General features: G+C 42.3%; 1 long non-coding RNA gene across 1 annotated transcript; it reads left to right on the top strand.

The window, feature by feature from the left end:
• The first annotated feature begins 5064 nt into the window (after positions 1 to 5064).
• Positions 5065 to 18663, top strand: LOC117531217. The gene is made up of 3 exons (XR_004566564.1): positions 5065 to 5269; positions 16796 to 16800; positions 18652 to 18663. It is a non-coding gene; the product is annotated as an uncharacterized LOC117531217 (long non-coding RNA).
• Positions 18664 to 18987: the final 324 nt, after the last annotated feature.

The following is an 18987-nucleotide window of genomic DNA, read 5'->3' as shown; positions in this document are numbered from 1 at the left end:
GATGGTATGATAACCATGGGCAAAAATACAGCGGTTTTACGGTTTTGTGGTACTATGTATAGCTTTAAAATGTGCTTTAACAACATTATGGCTATTTGTATATGAAGCACACGTGATTCAGGTGCTCTAATTGACGCAGTGTCTACCGCTATGAGTACTATACCCTGATAACTTTAGAGAAAATACCAAAATAATAGTTACTGTACTCTTTTAGACATGTAGCATCTGCCCCGTGGGAAACATGAGTTACTTGCTTAGGGAGAAACGTGGCTGAAATAACGTCCGGAACTCCGGATGCTCAATACTTGGCCCAGCTTCACCAACAAAGTGCTTGGAATAGATGCATTTGTCCTTCTTGACATGTTTATGGGAGAAATTTGGTCGACCACAAGGACAACTCGAGTCCACTGCTTGTACTTCTCAGTGGTTTCAAAGACGGGATAAAGTTTACTCCTTCTATGTAATCCTTTGCGGGTATCTTGAATCGTTCCATGTCCGACACAGGCCATAGCTACGGTACTTTGTTGCCACCGTTTTTGGCTTGAAGGGCTATTCCGTGGAAATAAAACGAAAAGCCAACTCGGTCCTTTTAAACGGAGAGAAAAGTTCAGTGCAGGCTTCGCCTCCTTCAGTCATGGTGCAGAGCTAGCTAACGTTAGCTGCCTGTTTGTAAACAGAGACAGAGGTGCGCACCAGGGGGAAGGGCAGCAGCGGCCGCCTGCGCTCTGCCTGCTCAGATATAACCCAGCATGCACATAACTGGTACTCATGGTGCTTGTGCATGCTAAAAATAAATGAAGCACAGCAGAAAACACAAGGGAGGCACTTCATAGGAGGAAAGCAATGACAGATTGTACAACCCCTGGCAAAAATTATGGAATCCCCGGCCCCGGAGGATGTTCATTCAGTTGTTTAATTTTGTAGAAAAAAAGCAGATCACAGACATGACACAAAACTAAAGTCATTTCAAATGGCAACTTTCTGGCTTTAAGAACCACTATAAGAAATCGAGGAAAAAAACTGTGGCAGTCAGTAACAGTTACTTTTTTAGACCAAGCAGAGGGAAAAAAATATGGACTCACTCAATTCTGAGGAATAAATTATGGAATCACCCTGTAAATTTTCATCCCCAAAACTAACACCTGCATCAAATCAGATCTGCTCATTAGTCTGCATCTAAAAAGGAGTGATCACACCTTGGAGAGCTGTTGCACCAAGTGGACTGACATGAATCATGGCTCCAACACGAGAGATGTCAGTTGAAACAAAGGAGAGGATTATCAAACTCTTAAAAGAGGGTAAATCATCACGCAATGTTGCAAAAGATGTTGGCTGTTCACAGTCAGCTGTGTCTAAACTCTGGACCAAATACAAACAACATGGGAAGGTTGTTAAAGGCAAACATACTGGTAGACCAAGGAAGACATCAAAGCGTCAAGACAGAAAACTTAAAGCAATATGTCTCAAAAATCGAAAATGCACAACAAAACAAATGAAGAACGAATGGGAGGAAACTGCAGTCAACGTCTGTGACCGAACTGTAAGAAACCGCCTAAAGGAAATGGGATTTACATACAGAAAAGCTAAACGAAAGCCATCATTAACACCTAAACAGAAGAAAAACAAGGTTACAATGGGCTAAGGAAAAGCAATCGTGGACTGTGGATGACTGGATGAAAGTCATATTCAGTGATGAATCTCGAATCTGCATTGGGCAAGGTGATGATGCTGGAACTTTTGTTTGGTGCCGTTCCAATGAGATTTAGAAAGATGACTGCCTGAAGAGAACATGTAAATTTCCACAGTCATTGATGATATGGGGCTGCGTGTCAGGTAAAGGCACTGGGGAGATGGCTGTCATTACATCATCAATAAATGCACAAGTTTACGTTGATATTTGGACACTTTTCTTATCCCATCAATTGAAAGGATGTTTGGGGATGATGAAATCATTTTTCAGATGATAATGCATCTTGCCATAGAGCAAAAACTGTGAAAACATTCCTTGCAAAAAGACACATAGGGTCAATGTCATGGCCTGCAAATAGTCCGGATCTTAATCCAATTGAAAATCTTTGGTGGAAGTTGAAGAAAATGGTCGATGACAAGGCTCCAACCTGCAAAGCTGATCTGGCAACAGCAATCAGAGAAAGTTGGAGCCAGATTGATGAAGAGTACTGTTTGTCACTCATTAAGTCCATGCCTCAGAGACTGCAAGCTGTTATAAAAGCCAGAGGTGGTGCAACAGAATACTAGTGATGTGTTGGAGCGTTCTTTTGTTTTTCATGATTCCATAATTTTTTTCCTCAGAATTGAGTGATTCCATATTTTTTTCCCTCTGCTTGGTCTGAAAAAGTAACCGTTACTGACTGCCACAATTTTTTTCCCTGATTTCTTATAGTGTTTCTTAAAGCCAGAAAGTTCCCATTTGAAATTACTTTAGTTTTGTGTCATGTCTGTGATCTGCTATTTTTTATTAAATTAAACAACTGAATGAACATCCTCCGAGGCCGGTGATTCCATAATTTTTGCCAGGGGTTGTAGGAAACGTGTTCCTCTCTGTGCTGTCTGCTGTGCATCAATGATTTTTACCACACATAAGCACAATGAGTACCAGTTATGTGCACCCCTGATTATAACAACTGTGCCATTTACAGTCACTCCCACGCACAGAAATGTGCACACACACACTACTGACTTCATGAATAAAACTCGGTCAATAAAGGATAATTGTGTTTAATGTGTGTGTGTGTGTGTGTGTATATATATAATGGTTTTAGGAGCCATGCTGTGCCTGACACAGCAGCAGCTTGGAACAGATCAGATCCGTGTCACTTTCAACACTAATATTTTGGAATGTGTGGGTGTCAGAGTAAGTTTAATACTTTACTGACATGATTTAATGTTAATTAATTTTACTGGCTCGATATCCAGGTCAGAATGGCATTTTAACACGTATATTGCGAGCGTTTTTCTGAGTGTGTTCAGTTGCGAATCCCCATTGAAAGTGTATTAACATCTGGGAACTTCAAGATTTTGTCCGGTTAGGAGGCATCATGTCACTGTCCATGAAAGGATGTTCATGTTTAGTGGGCAGCATTGGGAGTGTGGGCTCTAGTTCTCATAACTGCTTTGGTTGGAGCATAACTAGCAAGACTACTTTGTGTTGTTAATTTCAACAACAAAAAAAAAAGTTAGTTATGATCATTAATTGAGCTTTAAAAAAGGAGCATTTTAACATTGAATAAGTGTTTAATAAAATAGTTATAGTAAAAATATGTTGGGAAAAAAAGGCTTGAAAGTAAAAGTTTATTCAGCGTCTAGATGTTGAATAAGCAGCCATAAGCTCTTTGAACATGTGTATCAGATGGTAAAAAGTGCTGTAGAAATGCAGTCCATTAAGGTTTTGTTTTTGTGAACAACATTACAAACGAATTAAAATATTTGGCTTATATATTTTTAATGAGTTGTAACATCACTATAGATGTGTTCATATCATATTTGATGACTTCTGACATCCTGTTGGAGTGCCATGTAAGTAGTAATAATCATCCATCTTCTATACCCGCTTACTCCAATTAAGGGTCACGAGGGGCTGGAGCCCATTCCAGCTGTCATGGAGCATGAGGCGGGGTACACCCTGGACAGGATGACGATCTGTCGCAAGGCCACATATAGACAAACAAACACATTCACTCGCACACACCAAGGGTCAATTTAAAGTTTTCAGTTCACCTAACATGCAGGTCTTTGGATGTGGGAGGAAGCTGCAGCACCCGGAGAGAACCCACACAAACACGGGGAGAACATGCAAACTCCACACAGAAAGGCCACAGGTGGGACTCGATCCCATGACCTTCTTGCTGTGAGGCAACCTTGCAAACCACTAATGCACCGTGCTGACCTAAGTAATAATAATAATACATTTCTAAAGCAATTTAAATGAAGGAAAAAACTCAACAAAGTGCTGAACATAGCTGCAGACGTACATGAAACAAAGACCCCCCCATATCCCAAATAAAAACAAAAACAGAAAATAATTAAATACAAAAAGAAAAAAATCATGAAAAGATGATGAAAAACCTTAGAACTAATTACAGTCGACAGAAAATATGTTTGAAAAATAGTCTCACATTTCAAATGCCAACAGTCAGCCTGTTCCACAAGATACAACCATGGCAAAAAAAAAGGCTCTGAAGCCTGCTGACTTCTATTTAACCCTTGAAACACAGAGAAAGTCTGCATCCAAGGACCACAGGGCACGAGGTGACATAAGGCTGAACAAGTTCAGCAAGATAGTTGAGTTCATGACCATTTAGAGCCTGAAATGTCTAACAAAATCTTGAAATCTAGTCCTCGAGTCAGTGAAGGGAAGCCAGAATGTCTGTGATCAAACCTCCTGGTTTTCATCAAAATTCAAGCAATAGTAATTCTGTACCACCTGTAGACACCCTACACTATGTTATAGCAATCCAGAAAATAAAACACTGCAATAGTCAATTGTGGGAAAACAAGGACGTGAATTACAATTTGTGAAATTTAAAACAAATGCTGATGTACATTTCCACTTTATCAGTTCCACCAGTGCAATAACTTACTGTCATCAGGTCAGACTCACTACTGATACTTTATTTTAGTGAGTGTTGTTCTAATACTTATTGTTAAATTAATTGTATTGTTTCTTTGCAGACGTGCAGACGTTGTTGGTGATTAAAGAAGAAAGTCTCCCTGAACACCAAGAATGGAATCTGAGTGTTGACCAGGAGGACATTAAAGAAGAAGAGAAGCTGTGGATAAGTCAGCAGGGAGAGCAGCTGGAGGAGGCAGATCTCACCAAGGTTGTTTTCACTGCCGTCCCTGTAAAGAGTGAAAATGATGATGAAAAACCAGAGTCATCACAGCTTCATCAAAGCCAAAGGGATGAGAGCACAGAGGCTGAGCCTGTAGCCAGCAGCTCATCTGTACACAGAACACTGAGAGGAGAGGATGATGGAGGACCACAACCAGATACCAGTGGTAGGAGTTCAGACAGTTCTGGAACTGAGACTGATGACAGTGATGATTGGAAACAGACCAGAGAACATCAGTCACATTTTAACTGTCTAAAAAAATACCAATATTGTTCATTCAGGCAACCCTGATGAAAAACAATTTAAAGGCTCTAAATATGGAAAAGCATCTGGTCATGTGAACAACTCAAAGCAACAAAAGGAGAGACAAGCAAGCAGAAAACCATTTAGCTGTTCTGATCAGAGTAAAGACAAAAACAGTAGGGTACTCCGAACAAACACATTAGAATTCAGACAGAAGGAAAACCATTTGTCTGTTTTGAGTGTGGTCATAGATTTGGAAAAAAGAGCCACCTGAACACACACATGATAGTTGGAGTTCCTACTGGACACAAGCCTCGAGTGTCCTCGGTCCCACTGTGAAGGGGTTTGCCAAGAGAGATCTTGGTATGAGGATGTTTCAAAAGAAACAAACCCCAGCTAAAACCTCCACAAAGTGCCTAGGCACCAGGGCGTATGAAGAAAATGGTGCAGCTTCTCCCAGTGCTGTGGGGAGGCAGCACTCAGCTGGGTCATCCACCAGATCAGCTGTGTCATCCCACCAGATAGTTCTGATCCTGGACCCCAGCAACAACACCCATCAATGAGCTAAAAGAATCCAGTGAAACTGCATCATTGTAAATTGGTCCATTGGGGAGAAGAAAAAAAATCCTCCACTGCTTCCCCTACTCAAACTTGACAAGTGGGGCAGGAGATCAAAGGCAGTATTTGAGGAGAGGAAAGGTCACCATCTTGAGAGAAGCCCTCGGATGCAAAGCCAGTAATGTTAAGGGTGCAGCTTTAGACCCCGTGTCTGGGGCCCACTGCACTGTAGTAGAAGGAAATTCAAGGCAAATGAAAAAAAAAGACAAAGCATTGTCTGTTCTGAGTGTGGTCAAAGATTTGGACTAAAGGGCAACCTGAAAACACATGATGATTCATTCAGTCTCATCCAACGGAAAAGTTACGATCTTCTACGACAAAGAGATCCCAGCAGGAAGACACATGGAAGGAGGTGCAATCAAACCTGATATTGTCATCTGGAACAAGCAAGAGAAAACAGCCAAAATCATCGATGTGGCAGTCCCCACTGACTACGGTCTGAATCGAGCTGAAAGGGGAAAGATCTCAAAATACAAGACCTGAAAAATGACCTACGAACAACATGGTCATTGAAAGACATCAGATCCATCCCAGTTGTGGTGGGAGCAACAGGCCTGATGAAGAAGAAACCTGAAGAAATACCTTGAGGCAATCCCTGGTCACCCAAGTGCACATGAGGTGCAGTTGTCTGCAATTAGGGAACGATCACCATCTTGAAGAGAGCCCTCGGATACAATGCCAGATCTGGTTAGGATAACTATAGAGCCTAGAGTGCAACTTTAGACATCAGGGTTTGGGGCCCATTGCATTCTACTAAAAAGACAAAAACCAAAAGACAAAGGCATTTGTCTGTTCTGAGTGTGGTCAAAAATTTGGACAAAAGGGCCACCTGAATAGACACATAAAAAACAAAAGGAAATTCAAGGCAAATGAAAAAAAAAAGGCAAAAGTGAACAGAAAGGTTGTTCCAGAAAAGATTCAATTAAAGACCAGTTACTGATAAACAAAGCTATCATGGAGGACTGCAAAAAAAAGGAGAAACCTCAGCATGGCTTGGATTGATTACAAAAGGCATTTGACAGCATGCCACACTCCTGGATTATGAGGTGCTTAGAACAACATCAATGAGGAAATAAAATCTTTCCTGAGAGCACAAATGAACAAGTGGAACACCACCATCACCCTCAATCACACAGAGGGACAAATAACAATCCCAGACATACGAGTTCAGAGAGGGATATTCCAGGAGACAGCATCTCGCCACTTTTATTCTGTTTAATCATAGACCTGCTTAACGAGATCCTGAAGGACCATGACATCGGGTATGACTTACTAGTGTTCAGAATAATAGTAGTGCTATGTGACTAAAAAGATTAATCCAGGTTTTGAGTATATTTCTGTTACATGGGAAACAAGGTACCAGTAGATTCTCACAAATCCAACAAGACCAAGCATTCATCATATGCACACTCTTAAGGCTATGAAATTGGGCTATTAGTAAAAAAAAAAAAAAAAAAAAAAAAAACAAAGTAGAAAAGGGGTGTTCACAATAATAGTAGTGTGGCATTCAGTCAGTGAGTTTGTCAATTTTGTGGAACAAACAGGTGTGAATCAGGTGTCCCCTATTTAAGGATGAAGCCAGCACCTGTTGAACATGCTTTTCTCTTTGAAAGCCTGAGGAAAATGGGACGTTCAAGACATTGTTCAGAAGAACAGCGTAATTTGATTAAAAAGTTGATTGGAGAGGGGAAAACTTATACGCAGGTGCAAAAAATTATAGGCTGTTCATCTACAATGATCTCTAATGCTTTAAAATGGACAAAAAAAACAGAGACGCGTGGAAGAAAATGGAAAACAACCATCAAAATGGATAGAAGATAACCAGAATGGCAAAGGCTTATCCATTGATCAGCTCCAGGATGATCAAAGACAGTCTGGAGTTACCTGTAAGTGCTGTGACAGTTAGAAGATGCCTGTGTGAAGGTAATTTATTTGCAAGAATCCCCCGAAAAGTCCCTCTGTTAAATAAGATGTGCAGAAGAGGTTACAATTTGCCAAAGAACACATCAACTGGCCTAAAGAGAAATGGAGGAATATTTTGTGGACTGATGAGAGTAAAATTGTTCTTTTGGGTCCAAGGGCCACAGACAGTTTGTGAGATGACCCCCAAACTCTGAATTCAAGCCACAGTTCACAGTGAAGCATGGTGGTGCAAGCATCATGATATGGGCATGTTTCTCCTATTATGGTGTTGGACCTATATTGCATACCAGGTATCATGGATCAGTTTGGATATGTCAAATACTTGAAGAGGTCATGTTGCCTTATGCTGAAGAGGACATGCCCTTGAAATGGGTGTTCAACAAGACAATGACCCAAAGCAAACCAGTAAATGAGCAAAATCTTGGTTCCAAACCAACAAAATTAATGCTTCGCAGATGTGAAGAAATCATGAAAACTGTGGTTATACAACTAAATACTAGTTTAGTGATTCACAGGATTGCTAAAAAAGCAGTTTGAACATAATAGTTTTGAGTTTGTAGTGTCAACAACAGATGCTACTATTATTGTGAACACCCCTTTTCTATTTTTTTTTTTTTTTTTTTAATAGCCCAATTTCATAGCCTTAAGAGTGTGCATATCATGAATGCTTGGTCTTGGGATTTGTGAGAATCTACTGAATCTACTGGTACTTGTTTCCCATGAAACAATAAGAATATACTCAAAACTGGATTAATCGTTTTAGTACATAGCACTATTATCTGAACACTACTGTAAGTAGAGGCAGAGGAAGGAAAAATCAAAAACTTGTGAACCATCTGCTGTTCATGGATAATTTGAAAATCAATGCCAACACAAAAAGGGACTCAGTCAGCTCATGGAAACAGTCCATAAGTTCTACAGACATTGTTATGGAATTTGGACTGGATAAATGGTCAAAATGCACAATAAAAGGTAAAAGACAAAAACAGAAAAACATACAGTTGGATGTAGGGAGCTAGATTGAAGATCTGGCTGTAGACTCCACTACACAAATGATTGGGAATTGAACAAATCCTCCAATCGAACACAAGAAAATGACAAAGAAAACAACACAAGAATACCTAAACTGTTTAAAAAAGAGCTGCAAAACAGAGTTGACACCAAAGACAAGATCACAGTCATAAACCAGTTTGCAATGCAGTGGTTGATATGAGTTTGGCATAGTCGACTGGCCACAGTGTGAGCTTAATAAGTTGGACACAAAAACCAGGAAGATGCTCACCCTCCACAAAGTCACGTACAGAAATCATCATGGACAGAATATATCGCTCTCAAAGAAGGCGGTCTGGGTCTCACCGAAATCAACCAGGCCTACAGAGCATCAATAATATTGGCATGGAAATATAGACCTGGAATGGACGTGCGCTCCTCAATCTATTAGCGTCGCTCAGGACAGGAAGGCACCATTACTAAGGGTGGAGATGTGCCGATCATCAATAATAAACTGACAGCTTTTTTTGCACTAGCGTTGCTATTTCTTAACGGATTATAAATGTAGGCTTGTTTTAAAGCCCTTTGAAAGCTCTTTCCAATGAACCTATGCATGTGTGGGTGGAAAAAAACTTATGTAAAATGCAGAAATTTGGGGAAATTGTGACAATTGTGCTGCTTTTCTCGCTCTATTGTCGCTATTTGTTAGCAGATTTTAATAAATGTAGGCTTGTTTTAAACTAAGCTTATAGTTAGGGCTGGATCAGGTGACCCTGAACCATCCCTTAGTTATGCTGCTATAGACTAGACTGCTGGGGGGTTCCCATGATGCACTGTTTCTTTCTCTTTTTGCTCTGTATGCACCACTCTGCATTTAATCATTAGTGATCGATCTCTGCTCCCCTCCACAGCATGTCTTTTTCCTGGTTCTCTCCCTCAGCCCCACCAGTCCAGCAGAAGACTGCCCCTCCCTGAGCCTGGTCTGCTGGAGGTTTCTCCTGTTAAAAGGGAGTTTTTTCCTTCCCACTGTAGCCAAGTGCTTGCTCACAGGGGTCGTTTTGACCGTGGGGTTTTACATAATTATTGTATGGCCTTGCCTTACAATATAAAGCGCCTTGGGGCAACTGTTTGTTGTGATTGGCGCTATATAAAAAAAATTGATTGATTGATTTAAGCTGGGGTAGCATTGCTCATTGCTCTCCAGCTCAGTCGCCATATGATGGAGTTCACCCGGTGAACAAGAGGGTCGCGTCCCTACGCCTTGGGTTAGGGACAGGTCTCACTGTTTTCCGGCCTATGGCCGAGCGGCAGTGCAGAGTACCCGATCTTCTTGGAGTCCCTGGGAGGGGTACTAGATGGTGCTCCGACTGGAGACTCCATTGTTCTCCTGGGGACTTCAACGCCCACTGGGCAGCGACAGTGAGACTTGGAGGAGGGTGATCGGGAATCACGGCCTCCCGATCTGAATCCAAGTGGTGTTCAGTTGTTGGACTTCTGTGCTGGCCACAGTTTGCCATGACGAACACCATGTTCAAGCACAAGGGTGTCCATTAGTGCATGCTGCACCAGGACACCCTGAGCCGAAGGTCGTGATCGACTTTGTAGTCGTACATCTGACCTTCGCCACGTGTCTCGGACACTCAGGTGAAGAGGGGCTGAGCTGTCGACCGATCACCACCTGTGGTGAGTTGGATCCGCTGGGAAGGGAGGAAGCCGGTCAGACCTGGCAGGCCCAAACGTATTGTGAGGGTCTGCTGGGAACGCTGGCGGAACCCTCTGTCAGTGGTCTTCAACTCCCACCTTCGGAGAGCTTCTCCCAGATAACGGGGGGAGCTGGAGACATGGAGTCAGAGTGGACCATGTTCTCCACCTCCATTGTCAATGCGGCCGCTCGTAGCTGTGGTCGCAAGGTCTCTGGTGCCTGTCCGGTTGCAGTCCCCAAACCCGGGGTGGATGCCGGAAGTAAAGGATGCCGTCAAGCTGAAGAAGGAGTCCTGCTTGTCTTTCTTGGTAAGTGGGCTCCGTAGGCAGCTGACAGGTACCGGCAGGCCAAGCGTGCTGCAGCCTGTGCGGCGCAGAGGCAAAACTCAGGTCTGGAAGGAGTTTGGGGACGCCATGGAGGAGGACTATTGGTCGTCCTCAAAGAAATTCTGGCAAACCGTCTGACGCCTCGGGAGGCGGAGGCAGTTCTACACCAACACTGTCTACGGTGCGGGTGGGGAGCTGTGACCCTGACTGATGTTTGTTGGGTGGTGGAAGGAATACTTCGAGGATCTCCTCAATCCCGTCACATCTTCTGAAGAGGAAGCAGAGAATGGGGAATCAGAGGTGGACTATCCATCACCCAGGTCGAAGTCACCGAGGTGGTCAGAAAGCTCCTCTGTGGCAAGCCTCCTGGGGTGGGTGAAATCCATCCTGAGTACCTTAAGTCTCTGGATGTTGTGGGACTATCTTGGTTGACATGCCTCGGCAACATCGCGTGGTGGTCTGGGACAGTCCACTCCTGTACACACTTTACACACATGACTGCTCTCCCACACTTTTCAAACGCGACGACTCTGAAAACTAATGTGAATCCGCCCGATACCGTTTCCAAATCCGATAGTAACCGATTGTCGCAAAATAGCCTATCAGCTTCCATTTGCGATACCGAGTATCGACTTGGGACCCCTACTAATGTCAAAAGGAGGAGTTGTTAATGTGTCACCGTGCTCTTGCTAAGGTTATATAAGATTAAGTTTCCATTTCCCAGGAACGGTATGTACTCCGCTATCACAATTTCTTGTAAATGCCCCCTGACACAAGCATGACTTTAGACTCATGCACTAGCACGCCTGTCATTGTGACTACCCCACCCTCTGTTCCCAGTTGGACACCGTTCTTTCTTCCACCGCCTGCCACATGCTCTGCGCTGGACGCTGCGTATATGGAAATAATTATTTAGTGGCGGAATTAATCTTTTTTTTTTCTGCAAATTGGCCGCTGAAAGCTGCTCTAATCGGTTCCTGAATCACAGAGGAGGCTGCAGAAAAAAAAAAACAGAATAGGGAGGCCATCTAAAAAATGGTAATTATTTGCCATGTTTACATTGTCATGGCTTGATTAAAACAGTTGCATGTACTTTCCTTCTTCTGTTAAAGTATGTTTATAAAAATTTAACTTCTTGTTATAATCGTTCAGACGAGCTGCACTCTAATGGTGGTTGGCTCTCACTGCGGTATGTATTACTTCCTGTTCCGGAGCACAGCGGTGTTTTGCTGTATCTGTAGCTGTTTAATCTGCATAGTTTAGATTGATCTAGATAACTAGATAACGATTTATTTCACAGTGTAATCTTCACGTGCCTTAACTAAAGCCACCTCCTGCTGATCACCTCTAAAATTATTTCACATTCTTCACTTTGTGTGTTTTTAGTAATCCGCTAGCTTAGCGCAGCTATTAGCTCTACCCGGTTTAGCATGGCGGCTTCTCCTGTCCTCTCCCGCCTTTTCTGCTGGGTGTGAAATGTTTAGTTATTCATCGGCCCCTTTAGCAGTAACGGTACTTGTAATAAGTGTAGCTTGTTCGTAGCTTGGAGGCCAGGCTGGGCGACGGAGACTCGGCTCCGCACCTTGGAAAATCCTACAGCTAGCCAGCCCCTGTAGTTGGTGTGGACCAAGGTAGCTTAGCCACCGTTAGCTGTCCACCAGCAGATTCCGAGCAGCCGGGAAAGCAGGCCGATCTGGGTGACTGTGAGTAAGAAGCATAGTTCTAAACCAAAGCCCCCTGTACACCACCAACCCGTTCACATCTCTAACCGTTTTTCCCCACTCGGCGACACACCCGCCGAGGATCAAACTCTGGTTATTGGCGCCTCTGTTTTGAGAAATGTGAAGTTAGCGACACCAGCAACCATAGTGTCTTCCGGGGGCCAGAGCAGGCGACATTGCGGAAATTTGAAAACTGCTGGTTACGGCTAAGCGTAAATTTGGTAAGATTGTAATTCACATCGGCAGTAATGACCACCCGGTTACGCCAATCGGGGGTCACTAAATTAATATTGAATCGGTGTGTAACTTTGCAAAAACAATGTCGGACTCTGTAGTTTTCTCTGGCCCCCTCCCCAAATCGGACCGGGAGTGGCATGTTTACCCGCACTGTTCTCCTTGACTGCTGGCTGGAGGAGGAGGAGTAGCAGCAATCTTCCACTCCAGCTTATTATAATCAAAGACCCAGACAGAGCTTTAATTCATTTGAAAGCTTGACTCTAGTCTGTCCATCCAATTGGAAGTCCCAAAAACCAGTTTTATTGTTATTATCTATCGTCCACCCTGGTCGTTACTGTGAGTTTTCTTTGTGATTTTTCTGGGACCCTTTTGTCTGACTTAGTGCTTAGAGCAGATAAGCTAATTACAGTGGGTGACTTTAACATCCACATAGTGCTGAGAACTGACAGCCTCAACACTGCATTTAATCTATTCGACTCAGTTGGCTTCGCTTCAAAATGTAAATGAGCCCACCCACCACCTTAGCCACACTTTAGATCTTGTTCTGACTATCGGCATAGAATTGAAGACTCTTAACAGTATTCCCTGAAAACCCCTTTTTGTCTGATCATTTCTTAATAACATTACATTTTACTTTCATGGACTAACCAGCAGTGGGGAATAAGTTTGCATTACAGTAGAAGGTCTTTCTGAAAGCGCTGTAGCTAGGTTTAAGGATATGATTCCTTCTTTATGTTCTTCAATGCCATATACCAAACACAGTGCAGAGTAGCTACCTAAAACTCTGTGAGTGAGATAGATTATCTTGTCAATAGCTTTACATCCTCCAATGAGCACAACTTTGGATGCTGTAGCTCCTCTGAAAAAGAGAGCCTTAAATCAGAAGTGCCTGACTCGTGGTATAACCCACAAACTCACAGCTTAAAGCAGATAACCCGTAAACTGGAGAGGACATGGCGTCTCCCTAATTTAGAAGATCTTCATTTAGCCTGGAAAAAGAGTCTGTTGCTCTATTTAAAAAAGCCCTCCGTAAAGCTAGGACATCTTACTACATATTCATCACTAATTGAAGAAAATAAAGAACCCCAGGTTACTTTCAGCACTGGCTGACAAAGAGTCAGAGCTCTATGAGCCGAGTCTTCCTTTAACTTTAACTAGTACTGACTTCATGACTTTCTTTGCATGTAAATTTTAACTATTATGAGAAAAAAATTATTCATAACCATCCCAAAGACATATCTTTATGTTCGACTGCTTTCAGTACTGCTGGTATTTGGTTAGACTCTTTCTCTCCGATTGTTCTGTCTGAGTTATTTTCATTAGTTACTTCCTCCAAACCATCAACATGTCTATTAGACCCCATTCCTACCAGAATGCTCAAGGAAGCCCTACCGTTAATTAATGCTTCGATCTTAAATATGATCAATCTATCTTTATTAGTTGGCTATGTACCACAGGCTTTTAAGGTGGCAGTAATTAAACCATTACTTAAAAAAGCCATCACTTGACCCAGCTATCTTAGCTAATTATAGGCCAATCTCCAACCTTCCTTTTCTCTCAAAAATTCTTGAAAGGGTAGTTGTAAAACAGCTAACTGATCATCTGCAGAGGAATGGTCTATTTGAAGAGTTTGTCAGATTTCAGAATTCATCATAGTACAGAAACAGCATTAGTGAAGGTTACAAATGATCTTCTTATGGCCTCAGACAGTGGACTCATCTCTGTGCTCGTCCTGTTAGACCTCAGTGCAGCTTTTGATACTGTTGACCATAAAATTTTATTACAGAGATTAGAGCATGCCATAGGTAATAAGGCACTGCGCTGCAGTGGTTTGAATCATATTATCTAATAGATTACAATTTGTTCATGTAAATGGGGAGTCTTCTTCACGGACTAAGGTTAATTATGGAGTCCACAAGGTTCTGTGCTAGGACGATTTTATTCACTTTTATACATGCTTCCCTTAGGCAGTATTATTAGAAAGCATTGCCTTAAATTTTCATTGTACGATATGATACCCAGCTTTATCTATCCATGAAGCCAGAGGACACACACCAATTAGTTAAACTGCAGGAATGAAAGGAAAGACATGGATGACCTCCTAATTTCCTGCTTTTAAATTCAGATAAAACTGAAGTTACTGTACTTGGCCCCACAAATCTTAGAAACATGGTGTCTAACCAGATCCTTACTCTGGATGGCATTACTCTGACCTCCAGTAATACTGTGAGAAATCTTGGAGTCATTTTTTGATCAGGATATGTCCTTCATTGCGCATATTAAGCAAATATGTAGGACTGCTTTTTTGCATTTGCGCAATATCTCTAAAATTAGAAAGGTCTTGTCTCAGGGTGATGCTGAAAAGCTAATTCATGCATTTATTTCTTCTAGGCTAGACTAGACACCCTCTCTACTTTTAAGATTAAGCTTAAAACTTTCCTTTTTGAAAAAGCTTATAGTTAGGGCTGGATCAGGTGACCCTGAACCATCCCTTAGTTATGCTGCTATAGACTTAGACTGCTGGGGGGTTTCCCATGATACACCCAGTGTTTCTTTTATTCACCTCTTTTTGCTCTGTATGCACCACTCTGCTTTTAATCATTGGTGATTGATCTCTGCTCTCTTCCACAGCATGTCTTTTTCCTGATTCTCTCCCCTCAGCCTCAACCAGTCCCAGCAGAAGACTGCCCCTCCCTGAGCCTGATTCTGCTGGAGGTTTCTTCCTGTTAAAAGGGAGTTTTCCTTCCCACTGTCGCCAAGTGCTTGCTCGTAGGGGGTTGTTTTGACCGTTGGGGTTTCTCTGTAATTATTGTATGGCTTTTGCCTTGCAATATAAAGCGCCTTGGGGCGACTGTTTGTTGTGATTTGGCGCTATATAAATAAAATTGATTTGATTTGATGTGATCCGCTGACGTCACCACTCGCTCTGTTCACGCCTTCTTTACTCGACTTCACGAGCTGCACGTCATGTTGGCGATTAGATCGTGCCACGTAGCGTGACATTGGTGCGTGAAAGATCTTGTTTTTTTTTTTTTTTTTAAACATTTTAAAATTCACTGTACGCAATAGCACGCACACGGCGCCCCTCTCACGTTCAGTCTGCACCGTTTAAAGACATGTTTCTCTCCAGCACAACACAGGTTGTGCTAGTGTGTGAGTCAAAGTCATGATCGTGTCAGGGGGCCTAAACTATCAGCCAGTCTCCGTTTCTCATATCTGCATGAAAAAGAGACACAACAGGATGCCATTGCGGTCAGTCAACAGGGTGGATACTGAAAAACAGGCCAAACAATCAACCGCAGAGTCCTGTTTTTGTGGTTCCAGTGTGCCACTGTGTGTTTGTGGCTTTTTCTGAACAGTTGCCACGTGAGCTACGTTCACGAAGAGTTGAGATCGTTTCTGACTTCGCATGGGACTAAAATAAATGGCCTTTTCTGTATTTAAAGCATTGCTTCGAGCCCTTTGATAGGATGGTTTCAACAAAGAGCTGGGCCATTTACACCAGTTAGTATTTTATATTGAAAGACATTCAAAAGTGAAGATTTTTTCAGTCTGTTTGTACACGATCAATAAACATTTGGGTTTAGACTGTTTTTAACTGGCATTTTCAATAGTGTCATTTTCCCCAATACAAATAGTAAACTGTGGCAAATCATACTGTTGGAGCCAAAGAGTTATATATGAGAACTAGAGTCTGCACTCAAACTGAGTTGTGTCCTGGCAAGGAGGTGTGGTCACCATTTTAATTCTGGGCAATTTACTGAGCACGGCTCATAGAATTTAAATTTGTTTCGTCAAGAAATAGGTGGAATATGCCGGAAGCTGCACATGTTGGCAAAGTCACAACGGAGGAAGAAGGGAGACACTATTTCCTTCCATGAGTGGTTTTGGTTCTTCTTGTCAATTTTGCCGTGACATTTGGTTGATAAACAGGTATATGTTTCTGGCCTCTGCCTGTGTTATCCATGGACACAGACCATTAACTCTTCAACTTATTCTCTAGTGTGATATTTTCTCCTGCCAGACCGATGTCTAGTTAAAATACTTGTTGTTAGTATGCATGGGCCGGTATGAGATTTGGATGTATGATAACCATGGGCAAAAATACAGCGGTTTTACGGTTTTGTGGTACTATGTAAGCTTTAAAATGTGCTTTAACAACATTATGGCTATTTGTATATGAAGCACACGTGATTCAGGTGCTCTAATTGACGCAGGTGTCTACCGCTATGAGTACTATACCCTGATAACTTTAGAGAAAATACCAAAATAATAGTTTACTGTACTCTTTTAGACATGTAGCATCTGCCCCGTGGGAAACATGAGTTACTTGCTTAGGGAGAAACGTGGCTGAAATAACCGTCCGGAACTCCGGATGCTCAATACTTGGCCCAGCTTCACCAACAAAGTGCTTGGAATAGATGCATTTGTCCTTCTTGACATGTTTATGGGAGAAATTTGGTCGACCACAAGGGACAACTCGAGTCCACTGCTTGTACTTCTCAGTGGTTTCAAAGACGGATAAAGTTTACTCCTTCTATGTAATCCTTTGCGGGTATCTTGAATCGTTCCATGTCGACACAGGCCATAGCTACGGTACGTTTGTTGCCACCGTTTTTGGCTTGAAGGGCTATTCCTGGAAATAAACGAAAAGCCAACTCGGTCCTTTTAAACGGAGAGAAAAGTTCAGTGCAGGCTTCGCCTCCTTCAGTCATGGTGCAGAGCTAGCTAACGTTAGCTGCCTGTTTGTAAACAGAGACAGAGGTGCGCACCAGGGGGAAGGGCAGCAGCGGCCGCCTGCGCTCTGCCTGCTCAGATATAACCCAGCATGCACCATAACTGGTACTCATGGTGCTTGTGCATGCTAAAAATAAATGAAGCACAGCAGAAACCCAAGGGAGGCACTTCATAGGAGGAAAGCAATGACAGATTGTACAACCCTGGCAAAAAATTATGGAATCCCCGGCCCCGGAGGATGTTCATTCAGTTGTTTTCATTTTGTAGAAAAAAAGCAGATCACAGACATGACACAAACTAAGTCATTTTCAAATGGCAACTTTCTGGCTTTAAGAACCACTATAAGAAATCGAGGAAAAAAACTGTGGCAGTCAGTAACAGTTACTTTTTTAGACCAAGCAGAGGGAAAAAAATATGGACTCACTCAATTCTGAGGAAAAAATTATGGAATCACCCTGTAAATTTTCATCCCAAAACTAACACCTGCATCAAATCAGATCTGCTCATTAGTCTGCATCTAAAAGGAGTGATCACACCTTGGAGAGCTGTGCACCAAGTGGACTGACATGAATCATGGCTCCAACACGAGAGATGTCAGTTGAAACAAAGGAGAGGATTATCAAACTCTTAAAAGAGGGTAAATCATCACGCAATGTTGCAAAGATGTTGGCTGTTCACAGTCAGCTGTGTCAAACTCTGGACCAAATACAAACAACATGGGAAGGTTGTTAAAGGCAACATACTGGTAGACCAAGGAAGACATCACAGCGTCAAGACAGAAAACTTAAAGCAATATGTCTCACAAATCGAAAATGCACCAACAACAACAAAGAAGACCGAATGGGAGGAAAACTGCAGTCAACGTCTGTGACCGAAACTGTAAGAAACCGCCTAAAGGAAATGGGATTACATACAGAAAAGCTAAACGAAAGCCATCATTAACACCTAAACAGCAAGAAAAACAAGGTTACAATGGGCTAAGGAAAAGCAATCGTGGACTGTGGCTTGACTGGATGAAGTCATATTCAGTGATGAATCTCGAATCTCGCATTGGGCAGGTGATGATGCTGGAACTTTTGTTTGGTGCCGTTCCAATGAGATTTAGAAAGATGACTGCCTGAAGAGGAACATGTTGTAAATTTCCACAGTCATTGATGATATGGGGCTGCGTGTCAGGTAAGGCACTGGGAGATGGCTTGTCATTACATCATCAATAAATGCACAAGTTTACGTTGATATTTTGGACACTTTTCTTATCCCATCAATTGAAAGGATGTTTGGGGATGATGAAATCATTTTTCAAGATGATAATGCATCTTGCCATTAGAGCAAAAACTGTGAAACATTCCTTGCAAAAAAGACACATAGGGTCAATGTCATGGCCTGCAAATAGTCCGGATCTTAATCCAATTGAAAATCTTTGGTGGAAGTTGAAGAAAATGGTCGATGACAAGGCTCCAACTGCAAAGCTGATCTGGCAACAGCAATCAGAGAAAGTTGGAGCCAGATTGATGAAGAGTACTGTTTGTCACTCATTAAGTCCATGCCTCAGAGACTGCAAGCTGTTATAAAAGCCAGAGGTGGTGCAACAGAATACTAGTGATGTGTTGGAGCGTTCTTTTGTTTTTCATGATTCCATA

Source organism: Thalassophryne amazonica, chromosome 18 (assembly GCF_902500255.1).
Source record: "Thalassophryne amazonica chromosome 18, fThaAma1.1, whole genome shotgun sequence".
NCBI classification, from domain to species: Eukaryota; Metazoa; Chordata; class Actinopteri; order Batrachoidiformes; family Batrachoididae; genus Thalassophryne; species Thalassophryne amazonica.
Note: the sequence above shows the minus strand (reverse complement) of the source record. Positions and strands in the feature narration are given on the sequence as shown.